The following is a 14,597-nucleotide window of genomic DNA, read 5'->3' on the forward strand; positions in this document are numbered from 1 at the left end:
GTCTTTTGTAAGAGTGGTGGATGTCTATAAGATGCTACCACTGCAAATTCTTACCTCTATCTTTTCAAATGATTCTTTTTCATCTCTCTTCTCTGTTTGTCCTTAATTTCTTTATTCCTATTAGAATCGGTGTCTGTTGATGAAACAATCCTCCTGGTGATTTTACTCCATGAGTTATTGTTCCTAGCGGCCTTCCAAACAAGGCTACCAAGAATCACATTTTGCCTAAATGGATACTAAAGCCATTTAGCATAAGCTAATTAAAATTTGGATGCCCTTCATAAACACACCACATGATGGATGGCAATGAGTTCTACCATCATTATAGAGCACATTACTTTTGTAGCTGTGTTTTACAGAATATTCAAAAGGGATTTATTATGTCTTCACAGGCATGTAGAACCATACTTCTTCTTTTAAGGGACAATACTTTTAATAATAAAGCAAGTTTGTTATTTTTCATTTCCACACTAATTTGTTTTCAGTGTTTTCTCTTCCCTGGGTCTTTCTTATATCTCCTCTCTTTTTAGTGTCACAGGCAGGATATGCAAAATGTGAACTAAATATAGGCTTTGGGGGTCAGTCTAAATGATTGCATTCTTATTTTCAGGAAGACTCTATTTATTACATTAACCTCCCAAAGACATCACAAATTCTTCATGCTGTTTTCCCCAGGTGAGTTTGGCTATACACCATGTTGGCTAAAGAGAGGGCTACAAAATTTAAAGTAGAAAATCCTCATTTGAAGATAGTATTTTTTGTTATCCCCATATTTCTTTAAGTGTATAACTAAGTGGACTTAGTTTTTGACCGATGAAATAACGTTCTCACAATTAATGTGTTGACTCTCTCCAGGGTAGTTGAATTATTCCCTGCATTAAGTGGCCATGAAATAAAAGCAGAGGCAAAATGATCAAGTATAGCATAGAAGTTGGTGCACATTTAAGATCTGGGAAGATTGTAGTGAGAGGATCATGTGTTGGTTAACCTGGAGGAGCATGGAGGTGACTGCTGAGATGGTTTAAAAAAAAAAAAAAAAAGCTAAAGGCAAGAGAGCCTATCCCATTACCAGAAGCCAAAATCTTTAGGAGAGTTATACCTTACATCAAATTCCATCCTTTAAAGGAAAACAGAGGCAAAGGATTGGCTGAGCAAGCAATCTAATGGGAGTAACTAGATTTAGGAGCTCTGTGTTTAACTGAGAGACCCTGCCGCCAAAAGAAAAAAAAGAAGAAGAAAGAGGGAAAGATTCTTGACATCATCATCCATGTGGGCACACACATACACACACACACACACACACACACACACACACACACACACACACACATTATACACATTACATGTGAAAAGAAGGAAAATTTAAAAAAATGCAAGAAGTATGACTCTAGTTTAGTCATATGAGAGGTGGAGACCATATCATTACTACCTTTTAGGAAAGGTGTGGAGAATCCCATGGAGCTCCAATATGTAAATGATTAGCACATTTCCTGGACTGCAGGGCTTACTAATTGAAGATGAAACTAAAGAGGTTAGAACAATTACACACCATGTTCTTTGTAACTCTTGTTTGGACTTTCCTATGGGCTGACTACTAAAGGTGAGAACAGTTACAGCTTGCTGTTTTACAGATTTGTCCATTTGCTCATGGCTACAAACATCTGAAAAAGTTTTTTCTAGGTTTCTTTACAGTCCTGCAAATGATGGTTGTTGATTTCTACTCCAAAGTCTTCTTGGTCTCATGTTTGATGTCATTGCCTGCAAAATGGCTGAGATGGCTGCAGATCTCTTTCCCTGAACCAGGAGACTAACGTGATATTCACTTGACTGCAGTGGTTTCGGGGAGATAAAAAGGTAGTCACTTAGCTGTAGGACCCAGGACACCTGTTTTGCCTTCCAATGACCTGACACTTTAATCTTTTCACAGCCACAGCACAGTGTACTTGGTTTGGTTTGAATCTACCTTTCTACTTATCTTTCTTTGTATTCTTCTGCAATAAAAGGGTTGCTGTGTACAGTTTACACATCTCCAGTATTTCTCTGCTACATGTTGATATTTTAGTTTTCCACAGAAGCTTGAAGTTACTTACTTGTATATCTGGTTACCTTTGCATGGTCCTTAGCAATCTGCTAAGAGTTAAGCACCATTCTCTCTACCAAGGGACAGATAGAGGTGGAACCTGTTTGGAGCAAATGTGCAAGCTTAGGACAATTATGGAACATGAAATTGCAGGCCCTGGTGACTTTTAGATAATCTTCTGTTATGAAGTTACCCTCTATGAGGAGGGGATGGGATGGGATGGGGGTAGGTGGGAAGGAATGGGAAAAGGAGAGGGAGGGGGAACAGGGGTTGGTATGTAAAAGGAAAGAAATTTTTTAAAATAAAAATAGATAAATAAATAAATACTTGTTTAACCAAAAGAGAATGATAAAGACAAAAATTAATAAATCCATGTGCAGTTCCAGACGAATGTAAGTAAATCATACACTATCTAAATATATTGATATCAGCATGTCATATCACATATTGATTTTAAACTGTGTCAAAAATCTATACTTTGCTCTAGATTTTTCTCTGTTCTAGTCTGTAGTTTGATTGTATTTCTAAAAGATACATATAATGTAAAATGCTGCTCCTTTCTCAACCTCTGTGCTCTCTTCAAGCTGTTGTTTATCTGGTTAACATAAGTTAATAGTCCTTCTTCAAGACCTGCTTAAAAAGATGTCCTGTATCAATGTATTTAACTGACAGACAAGAAGCTGGATTCTTTCTTCAGAAGACTCAATGAAATAAGAACAAGTTGTTAAATTTCAGACAAATAAACAAATATATGAAAGTTGTAAACATGTGGAGTCATACTAATGTATTTAAGTAACCAGACATTCTATTAATAGTTTTTATTCCCATTAATATCATGCAGTAATTGGACTAGAAATGAAGAGGTAATGAGGTATTATATAATATTGTTGAGTAAATATTGATATGATTTCTCTTTTAATTTGGCAAAAGAAGAAAACATATTCATCAGTAAGTAGATTTGGAAATATTAAAGAGAGAAAAATATTTTAAGCTATCATATATCTATTAGATAAAGAGAGGTCGAGGTAGCATTTGAATAACAGGGCTGATACAGACCTTTTAATTCCAAACTTTTACCTCCCACCTGTCATTCAGAAGAGTTACAGATGTCAGAAAAAGGCAGTGTGTAAGAAAGCATCAACCTCTGTTTCTAACACTCTAGACAAAGCCTCAGATATACAACTAGCTTGACTGAAGGTTGTGATGACCTCCCTGGTGGGGAAATGGGGAATCTCTAATGCTGAAACTAGTTTCCACATAGTTCTGTGTTGGCAGGAGGTTGAGCATGAAGCTTCATCCTGGAGATAATTGCAGTGCATGAGAGTTATACCTCAGAAGGAAGATCCTATCATCAGCATGATGATTGACAGTAAATTATAGTGGGGTTGATGATAGATCTGTAATTACATTACAAATATTTATCTCCAAAAATCTTCCCTCACTCTCTTCTCTTATGATGTTCTTTCCCTGTCCCACCTTCCCTACCCTGAGATCACTTGTGATTGGAACCAAAAATCCATGCTGAAAATATCAACAAAATAAAAGGTTTTGTTTGATTAAGACTTGGATAATAAATGTTCCCCTGAGCAGAATGTGGTTTTTCCAGTTTTATAGTTTCCATCTAAGAAAAGTAGCAATTCAGATAGACATGCATTTTAGTTGAGATTCAAAAGCACTGAGGAAAGATTTCATGGACCATTTTCCATCTAAACATCTTACTAAACATCTGCTTCCACAATTTAACATACCTTTCAGTTTGGGTGTCATGAACTGGGCACCAAAGAAGTTGCGGGGCATATAGTCTTACTTAAAATGATGATGATGATGATGATGATGATGATGATGATATTAAATTAAATTCTTTTCATTCAACCTATGAAACAATTTATCAAATTGTGTCATTCACCTCTGAGATCTATCTCTCTTTTTCAATCTAATTCTGTCATCCTAACTCCATCTTTTAATATTGTTCTCCTAGGTTATTTCAGCAGACTTTTAGCAACCTTTATTTCTCTAATTGACCCATTTTGCTATTATAGCCCATCCCCTTGTGGGCACTTTGGCAAAGTATCTAGATTCAGATCATAAGGTTGTATTTTCATTGTCTCTCCACCTGGCTTCTACCAAACATTTGATTAGGATTCACTAAGCATCAGTTCTAATCATATGAGGTTACCATTTTTAATTCTTGCATGTAAGTAAAAAATCTTGTAATTGCTGCTTCTCATCTCGTGCTTTAGCTGTCAAACAGTGCCATGATTGAATACAATTATTACATTAAAGGCACAGATAAGAAAATTCCACAAAACGTTATCCTAAGTCATTTACTTACAAACTTGCACACCATTATTCGAATGCTTTCCACTGTGATCAAAAATCCAGTTGTGATACTGTTGGGGACAGTATCCCAGAAAAAAATCCTGTTGAGGGAGCCAGAAAAATCTTTTATGATGAACATTTCAAAAACATCCTTTTTGTCAGTTGTTCAAAGAAAACTGAATATGAGACATAAATATCCTTCAGTGTGAGAAATTTATGGGCTTGTGAATGCCCAAGGAAAGTAGCAGGAAATAAGTTTCTAATAGGAAGTAGAAGGCTGTGTCTGCAGCCAAGCACATGATGCTACTGCAAAATGCCTCTTCCATCATTCTCTTCAGTCCTTGCATCTCTTCTTTGAAATCAATGCAACTGGTGATGGATCACAGAAATGACCTGGTAGGCAAGGTCTTGTACTTGTTTGGACTATTTGTTTTTGTTTCCTTCTAAAATCATAATTTCCTTTCTATTTACAAATTCCTTGTAGTTCTCTGAACTGCCCAGCCAGAGCCATGGTACAGGGTTGATGGTGTGCTCTTACTCATTTTGAAGTTAGGGACTTGTTGAAGACAAATGTTAGTATATGTTTGGTGATCACATTGCTAGACTCAATTCTTTGAAATTAGAGACTGATGTAATCTCTTCCGAGGTGCCGTTCAGAGCTATCTGCAGGTGAAGTAATATGGCCACTAGAGGAAGATGATACATTTGCTTATCATTAATTTTTAATGTGCATCATCACCATCTCTAAGCCCAAAATTCCCCTCTATGTTTAAGGCACCATCCCCCATTGAATATTAGGACAATGGAAATGACTATATTTCACATATGTTCATCCTGGAGCTTTTCATTGCAGAACTGATTATGTTCTAGTCTCTGTAAGCAAAGATAAAAATGCTTTCCACCCACCACCTAAAAAATGCAGATTGCTTAAGTCTGCCAATTTGAGAATCTGGCTTATGGGTATTAACTTTTTCCTTGGATTGTGCCTTTATGATATGACATTGGGATATATGGATCAGTCTCAGAAAAAGCTCCCCAACTAGATCTGTATGTCCTGCCAAAGTACTTACTATTTTCAGTTGCCTCTGCTACACTCCTTATGGTACCTCAACACTCTCCAGCCTTGCAAGTCTCACGGCATCTATTATAATAACTTCCAAATTGGTTCTTGCTTCTGGTTTCACTGTATATCAACAATTTTTTTCTCATATGCATTGGAGAGTTTTTTTCTAAAGCATGAATTGATGGTGCTTGGCCTGTGCTGAGGTTCCATCAGATTTTCTGTACTGGTTACATGTTCGATCTCACATTACTAAGGGTGGATAGTGAAATCTGGCATCTTGCTTTGGGTCACCTCTCTAATCCTATCTCCTGTTTTTTATCAATTGTTCATAATCTGTTCTTCTTCATAGCAGAGTTTTATATTTTGCAGATTTTATTTTTTCTATAATATATACTTATTTGATAGCATTATAAAGGAAATTAAGTAAGACACTTAAAAAACAGGCATTCACCTATGGAAAATAATAGTTTCTCACTGAAGTTAAGGTTCAGTCACCTTACAGAAAGCAAGTGCTTCCCTGTTTAGAGAGAACCATTTTGCCAGGTCTCCATGGTGCGGGCAGTTGCCTCCTGTAGTTTATTGGCAACTTTCTCTCTCTCTGGGCTCTGGCTTCTCCCATGCGGCATGTTGAGAAGCCAAGCTGCCAATACATGCAGAACCACAGCCTTTGGATTTTGTCACTGGAAATAGTCACTGCCTTACAATTTTATGCCAAAAACAAATTTAAAACATACAGAGAAAGGATTCTAAAACTGAGTCACCCAAATAACTCGTCTAACTATTTTGGATTAAGGTTTGTGTGGACAGCAAAGTCTTCTGCTGTCTGAGAGATGTAGCTAAAATTTTGGGGCTGAAATGACAGGTTCTGAATGGAAAAGAGGAAGAACTCGGGAGAAGAGAAAGGAGTTTAAATCCTGAACTTGAAGCCACAACCCCAGTCTCCTAACATTACCATTTATACATTAGTTTCCTGTCTCATTATTGTGGCAAAATCATTGACAAACAAGCCTAAGGAAAAAATGGTTGGTACTTTTGTTTTTTTTCCATCATCATCATCATCATCATCATCATCATCATCATAATTATTTTGCTAATGGTTCAAGGAGATGCAGTCTATCATGGAATGGAATGCCTGGTGGCAGAAGAATGGGGCGGCTGGTCACATGGTATCCATTCAAGAAGCAGAGAGAGAGGAATTTTAGTTTTTTTTTAATTAAAAAAGTAGCTTTTGTTACAGCTTCTTTAGCTTTTGCTTTTATCCTGGTAACCTCAGTCTTTTATTATCATAAGTAAAGGGAGAACAGAAAGAAAAGGGGAAATCACCCAATACAAAATGTTCTCATGATTCCAAAGATTATTTTTATAAAATCACCAATATATTCTTCATCATCTTTCTCTAAACACAGTAACTATCCCAGACTTAACACCAAAGCAAGCATAATCTATTTTTATTATTAGTGATTATACAATCTTTTGAGTACTTGACCCAAAGGCTAGCAACATGCAATTTCACAAAAATGATAAAAATAAGAACACTGGTCAATGTACCAGTCATTGCCTTCTCACACAGTCTGCTCTGACCTCAAGACACCTGTAGCCACCTAAGTTCCTCCTCACCCATCTGCAAACACTAAGCACTATGACTGGTAGGCTACAATCACCTCAAATAAAAAATCTGTCCCTGCAAGTCAGGAACTTCTGTCCTTCTATATCCAACAACTTCAAGGAAGACCTAGTCTAATTTATAGAGCTTCTATGAAAGGTAGCTCACCTTTCTTGGCAACTCTTTTTAATCTAGGAACCCAATAAAACTTGTAGCAATCATGCCATCAATTGTCACATTATCTCCACACTCCTTCAGGAGGAATAAGAAGTATCTGAATTAAAGTTGCCATCTCTCTTTCTTGATGGAGGCCACTATTTTTTTTTCTATTCTAGGTTTCCACACTTTTAGTTTGTCATCCCATCTATATGTTACTTCATCTACATACCACATACCACATCCAATACCCCTTAGGGTCTCAAGTTTTACACAATGTCATTGGAATATCCTCAGAAACTGAATTATTTATCATGGCCTATTTAAGTCCAGTGTGTTGATACACATCATACCATGTGTTATAGTTGACCACACATTTGGTAGTTTATCCAAGCCTAAAAAGCTTCCCCAGGCTGCAGGTTCTTTTTTATGAACTACATAACTGCCTTAACCCAAATCTGGGTGATCATCTCTGTATGATTTCTTGTGAAATTTACTTCACTCCTTTCCTGTATCACAGAAATCACCATTGATCTAAGAACACAGAACATGAAGATCAGATAGAAGAAAAAGACTAGTATTACAAGAAGTATTTATATGAAGAAGGACATGACATGTGCACACCATAAAGCATGACCTTGAGACACGTAGGCATTTCTGCCTTGGCCCTCTAGAGGCATGCTAAGCAGAAGATCCAGAGGGGAACACACGGAGGGTTGATAGTCCACAATCTCGGGTCCCCTTCTTTCCAGTCTCTGCTGGCAGCATATCAGCCATCTGATATGCCGTCCCCGGCACTTAGCTTGGCAGCAGGCACTTATATCCACTGAGCAATCTTGCCAGTCTCACCCAAATACTATACATTATTGGTAACTTATAGTATGGATTTATGAATTTATTAACAGTACTACTGATGCTCTAATTATCTTTGTGTGTGTGTGTGTGTGTGTGTGTGTGTGTGTGTGTGTGTGTAAAATCCTACTAAAACTTGAAAGATCTCTGTTATCAGAAAAAAAGATCTCATAATAGAGCAAAATTGTCAGATTTGTCATAATTCTTTTTTCAGGTTTTCAAAGGCAGTTTTGATTCATTATTTTTGATGACTATAAATAAGTGTTTCCCCTGTGGAAACAAAAGTTAGCAAAGTACAATTTCATGACTGGGGAATGGACTTCTAAAGTCATGTTCCATGGTGTCAAAACTTAGGGAGGAAAAAAAAAACAGTCTGCAGGTTGGAATTCAGTTCTTTATAAAGTCCTTTGTGGAAACAAAACAAAATAAAAACAAACCTTAACGGGTGGGGCAGCTCTGTAAAAAGAAAAAGGCAAAAGACAGAGAATTATTCATTGCTACTTCTCAGATTTCTCTTAAGGCTCCCTCACAGAAACAGCTTCTAGTTTCTCAGCCACTGTTTCAGCATTATCACTTTTGCCTTCCTTTCTTTTCTCTCTCTTCAATCTCTTTTCTGCATTCTTCAAATTTGTTTTGAGCTTTTGTGGAGCTCAAAATCATTTAGGAAGTAGATTCCAAGCAACTCTTGGACTTGGGGCACTGATCAGCAAAGATGCCGTGTGTATTCCAGACCCAGGTGCAGTCACTGCCAGCATCAGGCTTCAGCTCCATCATCGGTGTGATATAGTGGCTGGCACGTATCTTCAGGGTCTTGTCCCTCCTCATGAAAAGATGGATGATCCCTTTCTCTTATGCTACAGGAGCTTTATGTCACTGGTGCCTTGCTCCTTCCATTCTTTGAAGTCATTCACTGAAGCAAACCAGAAAGCTTTGCTCACATATTTTAAAAGGTTCCTCTTCCTCTTCCTCCAGTTGTTTTAATTTCTTTCTCAGGAAGAGTAACTCTTGGTTCAACTGAGGGTCATGGTTGAACTCATCTGTTTTCTCTGTGGAGGTGTGGTCCTCATGACTGCCCTTGGCCATGGAGGTGTAGCAGCAGTGGCTTGATTGGCTCAAGCATAACTGCATTGAGCCATACCTCCACCAGCTAGAGAACAAGTATTCAAACACATAAACCTACGGGGAAATATCTAACATTTAAATCACAATAACTTCACAGAAAAGACTAGTAAAGACTAGAAGACAATAAATTAAGAAGGAAAATTTGGATCTTCACTCCCTTCCTTGATTGCTCACTCACATTTTTTTTGCAATCAAAATCCCCTGAGCTGAAAGAAATTAGTTAATGTGATGTGAAGTTTGTTCCTTGCAGTCCGAACATGACATGATTCCATGCTCGCAGCCCTCTGAACATTAAAGTACAACAGAAATGTGGACCAAGTACTGTAGGTGTCTGGAGTGATCACAGTCCTTGGATGTAGAATGAAGGCTTTCTTCTTTTTTATTAAGAAATATTTTATTCATTTTACATACCAACCACAGATGCCCCTCTCTTCTCTCCTCCTGCCCCCCAGTCTTCTCCCCAATCAATTCCCCATTACATCTTCCAACAAGGTAAGGCCTCCCATAGGGAGTTATCAGAGCCTGGTACATTCAGTTGAGGTAGGTCCAAGTCCCTCCTCCTATATCAAGGCTATACAAGGTGTCCTACTATAGGTAAGGGGCTCCAAAAAGCCAGCTCATGCATCAGGGATGGATCCTAATCCTACTGCCAGGGGGCCCCTTGAGCAGGTCAAGCTACACAACAGTCTCACTTATGCAGAGGGCCTACTCCAGTCCCATGGAGGCTCCACAGCTGTTGATCTGAAGTTAATGACTTCCTACTAACTTGGTTTGATTGTCTCTGTAGATTTCCCTATCATGATCTTGATGCCTCTTGCTCAAAGAATCCCTCTTCTTTCTCTTCAACTAGATTCTTGGAGCTCAGCCTGGTATTTGACTGTGAATCTCTGCATGTTCTTCCATCAGTTACTGGATGGAGGCTCTATATATTCACTAATCTGATTACTGGGGTAAGCCAGTTCAGGCACCCTCTCCACTGTCACTAGTATTCTAAGTTGGGGTCATTCTTGTAGATTCCTGGCAACCTCCCTAGCAGCCATTTCTCCCTATCCCCATCATTTCTCCCTCTATCATGGTATCTCTTTCATTGCTCTCCCACTCCGTCCTTGTTCCAGCTTGATCATCCCATTCCCTTATGTTCTCATCCCCCATCCACTACCCTCCATTGCCTCCCTTTACCCCTAGTTTACTCATGGAGATCTCATCTATTTCGTCTTCCCTGAGTGATCCATGTGTCCTTCGTAGGGTCCTCCTTGTTAGCTAGCTTCTCTGGAGCTGTGGGTTGTTGTCTGTTATCCTTTGCTTTACATCTAATATCCACTTATGAGTGAGTACATATGGCCAAAACACAGTTAAGGAATTGCTCAAAATCCTTAGTCATCAGGTAAATGCAAATCATAATGACTCTGAGATAACATCTTACACATGCCAGAATAGCTAAGATCAAAAACACTGATAACAGCTTATTTTGGAGGGGATGAAGAGCAAAGGGGAACACTGTTACACTGTTTGAGGGAATGCAAACTTTTACAGCCACTTTGGAAATCAGTATGGCAGTTTCTCAGAAAATTGGGAATCAATCTATCTCAAGACCCAGCTATAACACTCTTGGGCATATACCCAAGGAATGCTCAATCATACCATAAGGATATATGCTCAACTATGTTTGTAGTAGCAGTATTCCTAATAGCCAGAACCTGGAAACAACCTAGATGCCCCTCAACCAAAGAATGGATAAAGAAAATGTAGTACATATACACAATGGAATACTACTCGGCTGTAACAAAAACAATGACATCATGAAATTTGCAGGTAAATGGATGGAACTAGAAAATATCATCCAGAGTAAGGTAACCAGACTCAGAGTTAAAAACTTAAGACATTTTTAGAATCCCTTATATTAGATTTCTAAGTTTACATCAGCAAAGTGATACAAATATGTGATTTATAAGCATCAGAATTCATTCTTTTATACTTCTGGAGTGACTATGTAAAGCAAGGTAACAAATGGAGCATGTGCCTTCTGAGACCTAGCTAAATCTTTCCTTGGCTCCTCCTGACTTTGGGTGCTTGCCGTTATTCCTTGGCAGTCATCAGCTTGTAATTTTGCATCACTTCAATTTGTTCTCTGTTGTCATATGGCATTTGCCCTATGTGTTCTGTTTTCACATAGCTGGTTACTCATCCCTTAGGGATGTCAGGGAGATATTGTATCAAGGCCCACTCTCATATGTTTCTCTTACTTTGATTATACCTTTAAAGATTCCATTTCCAATAGAAAGCTACTCTCACAAGTACCAGCAATTAATAAGTACCTGTTGCTAGGTTATACTTTGATTGACAACACTCCTCCCTGTATAAGCTTATGATTTTAGACAATGTTTCATTAACTATGTCTTGCTTCAGACTCAGAATGATGAAAAGAAAAGAGATGGAAAGCTTGAGAACAATGGTTGCTACTAGATGATGCCCACCATCCAAATGATAGGTCAAGTCTTAGCCAAGGATCATACCCAAAGAAACTCATATTGAAAGGGAATGGGGAAGACGATAAACTAATAACTGCAAGTGTGTCCAGGGGAAAACTGAGAGTTTCAAGATCGACTCTCACATTCTGTGCCTACTATTGTAGTAAGGAAAATTAACTCCTAAGTGTAAATGAATGGAAATTAATTAGTGTCTTACAGAGTATAAAAAATGGAGGTGGATTTTTATTCACTTATTTATGTGCCTTACATTTCGCATTCTAAGTTGTAACGCTCTACCTGTACCTTTTAACATCTCTTAGCCTTGATTAACTTATCTATAAAATGGAATATCTATGTCCTGATTTGACAGACAATTGGAAAAGAATGGGACTTGTGACAGATGAGGAAAAGCAGAACGCATACAACTTTTGCTTTGGAGTTCTTATGCTGCTGTCAAGAAAATAACCTCCTAAATGTTTCTCATTAGTTGGTGAATCTCTAAATGTCGAGCCTTTGGTCTCTCTGAATATGACATGCTGCTCAGTGCCTGAGGTACACATAGCACTAGCATGGCATTAATTGGATGACTGAAAGAATGAAAGACTCAACAAATTATCTCAATGGTTTCTTACTTATTAAGAAGACATTTTATCATAGCCTGATATATTCAAATGTATCTGCTCCTATTATGTCTGCCACAGGAATGGACAGAATGCAAAGCTATAGATTTAGAAAAACAAGGAGAAAAAAGGAGATGGTAAACAGTAAAATTTGGAGAGAGAAAGCTAAGTATAGTTAGAACTTTCTATCCATAGAGCTGTGCAATGAGAACTCCTATAGCTATCCAAATTTATGAATATTAAACTTCCACATACAAAATTGTGTAGAACTTACACATGACTGATGCACATCTACCTGTGCAGTCTGAATCCCTTCTAGATCTTCCGACACCTAATACAGTGAAAATAGTTGTTACACTGCTCTCTTTATGGAACAATGACAGAAAGAAAACTTGCCTGTACATGTCTGAGAGAGACAGTGATTTCCTCGATGCTGTCCACCCACACTTGGTCTTGAACTGAGATGTACTGTGTTGCCTGTATGTTAAGCAAAAAGAGGCCCTTTGGAAGACTCATAAATTGAATGTATATTTATGTAAAAGAGCGCAGATGTAATAGAAGCTGTCTCTTCCATTGTGTAGCTTTAATTAGATAAGATGCCAGCTTTCTAACCCTATTACACCTGCTGGAGTATTTACGATGCTACTTGTTCTCCTTTCATCAATTTCTGTGTAGATGAGCTAACTCAGAAGAGGAACATGAGGTTATTAAGCAGGGAGAATGAGAGAATTTTTCAGCTTTCATTTCCAATGCCCAAAGCCTTTACTTTGAAAAGATTGTGAGAAATTGACATTTATTAAACTGCAGAAGGGGCTGGATGATGTAGCAGGTCACTCAAGGTCAGCTGCCCATTGGGCCTGCCATGGGGTGCCATGGTGGGGAAAATCAATACACTTAAGAACAACTGGAAGTTAAATGCTTTTCTGTGACCTAGTCTAATAGCTCCAGCTGGCTTTCCTCAAAAGATCATCTTTCCCTTTCACCTGTCTTACCTACTTATTTTTTAAAGTCAGCATCAGATAACAGCTTTCTAGGATGTTCATATAAGAGAAAATTTTGTTGCTGGAACAGGGTCAGATAGAATCATCGGCATCCTGAGACTTTTCTTGTTGTTGTTCCTGTCTCCTAAAAGACATGGTAAACAGGAAAAGCCATTTGATAATGCTGCTGAGAGCTTAGAACAACTACTTACAGTTGTTAAATTGCATTACAGTTTTTAGCTTCCTAGTCCTTGCCCCAACCCTACCAAATAGACATTCCAGTCTTTGCTTTGGAAACATGGTCTCTGCTACAAAGCCTAGTCCTGGCTTTTGTCTTTTCTGCTATGACTATTACCCGTGAAGAAATAACTTTCCATTGTAGAGTAAAAAAAAAATAAATAAAGTAAAAGTATTACTTATTACCTCTTTGTGACTGCTAACTATGGCTATGGGTAGCAAGCTACAAAATTTGTAAGTGGAAAAATAATCAGCTTTGGATAACTGCTAAAAAATACCCAAAGCAGACAACTTGGTAAATAACTAGGTGTACTTAACTCGAAGTTTTTCAAGATGGAATTTCAACTAGCAAGTAGCACATTTTGGAGAGGGCATCCCTTGGCTACAACCCATTGTGGTCTGTACTATAAAAGCCATCAATGTTCTATAGTATATATGACCTACACCAAATATGGTATAAGTACTCCTCAGAAGCCTCAACTCTACATAACACAACAGAGTAAATTTCTACCCTCTTAATTCTTTTAGCAGAGTACTTTGATGTTCAACCCCCATTATGAATTTGAAGAGACAAATTATATTCACACTATGATGACAAATTTTTAAAATTCATCTCACCTTCTATTGCTAGCATTGTACATGTGAAAACCAGCTCATATCCATTTTGCTCCTAGGACTCATTTTTGAGTCTGTAGCCAGGTTAAGTTTCTGTTTACTATAAAACTTGAGCTTCTGTTTCTCAGAGCCAGGCTGTGCCCTACCCCAAAAACCATAGAATGTACCATAATATACCTCCTCCCCCCAGAACTACCTGTTTTCAGAAATGGTCAGTACTTTCAGAATTGTTCCATGACCCACTTTCTTTAACTGCCTGGTCTCGTTTCTGTAACTGTGCCTATTCACAAAATACCTGACCCTATGGATTTGCCCTATCAAAAGAGTTTGAGAAATTGCCTTGGTGCTGGTCATAAGCCTCACCATAGGGGGAGAAAGCCACTGAATAGGCTCTGATGTGTAAATGAATAAAGCTTATTTTAATTTGGTGCTAATTTGGGTTGGTGGTCTTCTCCTGTCTGTGGGATTAATACTGTACACAG

At 38.0% G+C, this 14,597-nt stretch overlaps 1 pseudogene; it reads right to left on the minus strand.

Annotated features, from left to right (window-relative positions):
- Positions 1-8,570: 8,570 nt before the first annotated feature.
- Positions 8,571-9,201, minus strand: LOC114707443 (annotated as a pseudogene).
- Positions 9,202-14,597: the final 5,396 nt, after the last annotated feature.

This window comes from Peromyscus leucopus, chromosome 5, assembly GCF_004664715.2.
Source record: "Peromyscus leucopus breed LL Stock chromosome 5, UCI_PerLeu_2.1, whole genome shotgun sequence".
NCBI lineage: Eukaryota > Metazoa > Chordata > Mammalia > Rodentia > Cricetidae > Peromyscus > Peromyscus leucopus.